General features: G+C 45.0%; 1 pseudogene; it reads right to left on the bottom strand.

Moving 5' to 3' along the window:
- Nucleotides 1-3,319: 3,319 nt before the first annotated feature.
- Nucleotides 3,320-4,587, bottom strand: LOC120859263 (annotated as a pseudogene).
- Nucleotides 4,588-5,134: the final 547 nt, after the last annotated feature.

Consider the following 5,134-nt stretch of genomic DNA (forward strand, 5'->3'; position numbering starts at 1 on the left):
GAATATGCCTCCAATGTGGGAGACCCAGGTTTGATCCCTGGGTGGGGAAGATCCCCTGGAGAAGGAAATGGCAATCCACTCCAGTGTTCTGCCTGGAGAATCCCATGGAAAGAGGAGCCTGGTGGGCTATGGTTCACGGGTGCCAAAGAGTCGGCACAGCTGAGTGACTGTGCTTTGCACTCTTAAGGAGAAATCGGTAGCCAGAACCACAAAGAAACAGGAAAGAGCTGTATGAATGGCTTGTGCAAGGGAAGGTCGAGTGAATCTGGAGAGCATACTGGGAATTGCTACATTGTGAGGAAGAACTGTGGTGTTGGAGAAGACTCTTGAGAGTCCCTTGGACTGCAAGGAGATCCAACCAGTCCATTCTGAAGGAGATCAGCCCTGGGATTTCTTTGGAAGGAATGATACTGAAGCTGAAACTCCAGTACTTTGGCCACCTCATGCAAAGAGTTGACTCATTGGAAAAGACTCTGATGCTGGGAGGGATTGGGGGCCAGAAGAGAAGGGGACAACAGAGGATGAGATGGCTGGAAGGCATCACTGACTCGATGCACATGAGTCTGAGTGAACTCCGGGAGTTAGTGATGGACAGGGAGGCCTGGTGTGCTGCAATTCATGGGGTCGAAAAGAGTTGGACATGACTGAGCGACTGAACTGAATTGAGGAAGTACGGGCATACTTTGTTTTATCCCATTTCCCAGATAATTGCATTTTTTACACACTGGAGGTTTGTGACAACCCTGGGTCAGGCAAATCTATCAACTGCATTTTAAATAGCCCTGGCACACTCCGTGTCTCTGTGTCCCACTGCAGTAATTCCCAGGATAGTTCGAACCTTCACCAGCAAAAAACTCTGAAGGCCCAGATGATCACTGGTCATTTTTCGCAATAAAGTATGTATGCCCAGGCCAAACAGGATGGCTGTTCTCTTATCTCTGTACAAACCCTGCCCCACCAGTACACCCTATGCACCCTATACACCCTATGACTGGCTTTTCTCTGTACTTGTCCCAGGCCCCAGATTTCATCTTTTTTTTTTTTTATCAAACAGTTGGTGAGGGGCGTGTCCCTCTACTGCTTTCCATGATAATTAATGAGCCCACCTGATCTCACTTCCCCAATGACCAGCAATCTCTCCCCCATCTCCCTCTCCCCACTTCCCCATTCCCCACTTCCCCACCCTCTACTCCCCACCCCTTCATTGCTCTCAGAATGAAGCCTGTCACCATGTATTAATACTTCCCACCCCCAGTGCACCACACATGGTGAGGTGTTGCTCCAGGACCTTGGTTCAGACAGGTAGGCGCCTCCCATCCATTAAACCATCCATGCCTCTTCTTGATGGCAGATTCTTTCTTTGGTCTTGAAGCTGGGCAAACATAGGTCTTGTAAGCCTGCAGGGTACAACCCAATGATCCGTGGCAGCCAGGAGGTGGAAGAAACACCTGTGAGAGCCAAGAGACAGGATGGGGAAAGGAAAGTTATTGGGGGCATCCACTAGCATGTGGGGCCCAAAAGTTGCTGGCTGATCCTGAGGTGGCTGTCCACTAACCCAGGGGGCCCAAAAGTTGCTGTCTGTAATCCAAAAACTGTAGGGTATTCCTGAGGTGGCCATCTGCTACCATATGGCGCCCAAGAATTGCTGGGGGAATCCCAGAAGCAACAGGGAAATCCCTAGTGGCTGTCCACTAGGACATGGGGCCTTTGGGTGGCTGTCCTTGTTGAATGGGGGCTGCCCAGAGGTCTGGAGAACAATGGCCTCTGCTAGCTCTACTACTGTATCAAAGTGAGCCTTTTGTAATTTGTTAAGCCAGCTTTCTGGAAGGAATTGGTATTTCTCTTGTGCCTTTGCCGTGTAAATGATCTACCTGGCTCTCTGGAACTTTAATGGTCTCTGATTTCTAAGAGTAAGGAGAAAAAAGAGCTTTTAGGTAAACTCCATAGAAATAATTATGTTTAGGTAACGTCTGTCTAAACTTCTAAACATCTAAACTTCCCTGGTGGCTCAGATGGTAAAGTGTCTGTCTATAATGCGGGAGACCTGGGTTCGATCCCTAGGTTGAGATGATCCCCTGGAGAAGAAAATGGCAATCCCCTCCAGCACTAATGCCTGGAAAATCCCATGGACAGAGGAGCCTGGTAGGCTATAGCCCATGGGGTCCCAAAGAGTCGGACACGACTGAGTGACTTCACTTCATTTCACTTCACTTCAACGTCTATCTAAAATAGTCTCCCCGGATTTTGGTAATTTGAAACTAGGTTAAGAGACTTCCTTGACTTTCTGTGCTGTGTGCTTCTTTGTGGTGGCCTCTTTGGGACCCCATGGGCTATAGCTCTCCAGGCTCCTCTGTCCATTGGGATTCTCCAGACAAGAATACTGGAGTGGGCAGCCCAGCCATCCTCCAGGGGATCTCCTAACCCAGGTCTCCAGCATTGCAGGCAGATTCTTTAGCAACTGAACCACCAGGAAAGCCCAAGAATACTGCAGTGGGTAGGTAGCCTATCCCTTCTTCAGGGGATCTCCTGACCCAGGAATCGAACTGGCGTCTCCTGCTCTGCAGGTGGATTCGTTACCAGTTGAGCTACCAGAGAAGCCCCACAGGTAGCTTAGAAATTATATATAATATTATTTGTATCCAGCATCATATGTACCTAAGGCTTCCCATGTGAAGACATTCTTTTCCTTCACTTCTCTTTGCAGTCTTTAGTATAATTGAAATAAAATAATACTGTTTTTATGTCCTCTTCTCTGTAAGACTGAGAGTTTCCATGCAGTAGGGACTACATTTGCTTTATTCACTTGTATTCCTTGTGACAATTACACAGTCTGTCTCATAGGTACTCAATGTATATGTATAATATGAATGGAATAAATGAATAAACAAATGTAAACACCCATTCTTTAATAATATATTAAATGGAGGTTTGGATTTAATTTTTGAGTAAAGAAACTCATTTTCTTTCATAAGAATTTAATAAATAGAACAAAGTACAAATTTAATAATATGATATGGTAAACATGTTTTAAAAAGTTTAATATGATGTATAGATGAATTGTAATTTTACAAATATTTTAAGTATGTTAGGTGCAGGAAGGAGTAAGCAAATCAGCAACGGATAACATCACGGCCAGCATGACTTTAGGACTCATGCTCCTACAGCTGAATACTTTTATATCTACTTGCTTATTACTGCTGACAAAGTATCAGCTAAAGTAATTCAATGAATTTGGTGGCTAAAGCAGAAATCAGTCAACTGAAATGAACACAGGTGAGTGTACAAGGGTGATGTGGCATCCTAGTCGGTGAGAGTCATCTCAAGGTGAGTTCAGATCTCCATCCATCTTAACCGTTTTTACAAGCTGCTTGATGAAGAGAGGGCTCTCATCATCTCCACTCTGACGATTTCCCAGACACAGTCACTGTATTCTTTCTCTTTCAGGTAGACATGGATTCCATGGAAGTACCTCTTCAAGGCCAAAGTGGGGCCCATCCTTCCCAGGGCAGAGGCTTCCTCTTCCATCACCTGCCCCAGGCAGGCATGGAAGTCCTCCATCTGCGCATGGAATCCACTGCGGAGCTGCTCCAGGAGAGTGGTATCCAAGGCAGGAAAGGAGCGCTCTGTGTGGAAGAGGTTGAAGCTCTGCTGGAGCATCTCATGGAGCACAGAGATGGTCTGGACCTCCTGGAGCTGGTCATCCTCTGCCATCTGCTGGGGAAAACCAAAGCCTTTTCTGTCCTACAGACAGGAGTGAGGGGAGAGTCTGTTCTTTCGGGCCTGAAGCCTGAGGTTCTGCGTGCCAACCAGCATGTGGTTCTGAGACAGATCACAGGCCAGAGATCCTCCTGGGCTATAGCTGACCAGCACCAGGGCCGTCAGTAGAGAGAGCACAAAATCCATGGGGAAGATGAGGCTGCTACTGGGCTGGCTGAGACAGCATCTGGTGGAACCTTGGAGGTAGGGTGTCTGATGATAATCCTTCTAAGCAAGGCTTTTAAGTAGGAAAGATGGTACTCATTGTCTGAAAATTTCTGTCTCACTTCCCCTGTGCGTTTTCATTTAGATATTTTCTATTTGACCTAGAAAATGTAGTCAATCTAAACTCTTAATTTTTATGGTAGAAGGTTAATTTTCCCAATAAAGTTTGGATTTGTCACTGCAAAAGTATATCAGTTAAATGAGAAAGTAAAGAAAAGCTGAAAGTATGTAAGTATGTAAGACTTATAGAGGTGTATATACTTACTATGTACACATTTAAGTATAATATATATAAACATTCCTTTTGTTTGTGCTATGTCAAAACAAAAGTTTTCCTTGATTCTTAACTGCATTCCCCCCCTTATCTTACGCATAGGAATTCAGAGTCACTCAGGCCATATTGGTTTCTGTAGTTTGTTTTCTGTTTCACAGAGCAGAGGCTTGTAATTAAGAGTGAATGAACTACTCCTTTGTTTCTGTTCTTCAGAACATTCATTCAGGTTCCTGAGATTACATTTCACTGGGGCCACAAGATCATGAGGAGTGGAGTATCTCCTGCCATATCAGTAAACTAGGATGACACAGTCATCAAGAGTTTCCAGCCCTCCAGGGTGCTCAGGAAGGGGGAATACACCTGTGGGCTAACAGCTACCAAATTGCAGCTACTCTCTAAGGTGAGCCCAAGGCAACTCAGGAAGTGAAAAAATGCAAGATGCAAGAAAATGCAAGGAAAAGTGCCCCTGAGAGCTGAGATTCAGGAATGGAATGTGTTCTCTGAGCCCAGACACTTGCCTCTTCCCAAACAAGGAAAAGTGCTAAATTCCTTAACTTGAGATAGCTGGTTTTCTTTAATTCACAAAAATACTTTGATGTTTACTACCTCCCATTTCTTGCAAACTCCTATATACCCTGACTCTTCCCCTCAGCTCCTTGGAGCAATTCCCTCAAGGTGACTTGAGGTACTGTCTTCTGAATTCCCACTAAGTAAAGCATAACTGTCAATTTTTAGGTTGTCACTATTTCTTTATTTTTAAAATTAACTTATTTATTTTAATTGGAAGCTATTACTTTACAATATTGTAGTGGGTTTTGCCATACATTGACATGAATCACCCTTGGGTGTACATGTGTCCCCCATCTAGAACGCCTCTCC

Source organism: Oryx dammah, unplaced genomic scaffold (genome assembly GCF_014754425.2).
Source record: "Oryx dammah isolate SB20612 unplaced genomic scaffold, SCBI_Odam_1.1 HiC_scaffold_374, whole genome shotgun sequence".
Taxonomy (NCBI): Eukaryota; Metazoa; Chordata; class Mammalia; order Artiodactyla; family Bovidae; genus Oryx; species Oryx dammah.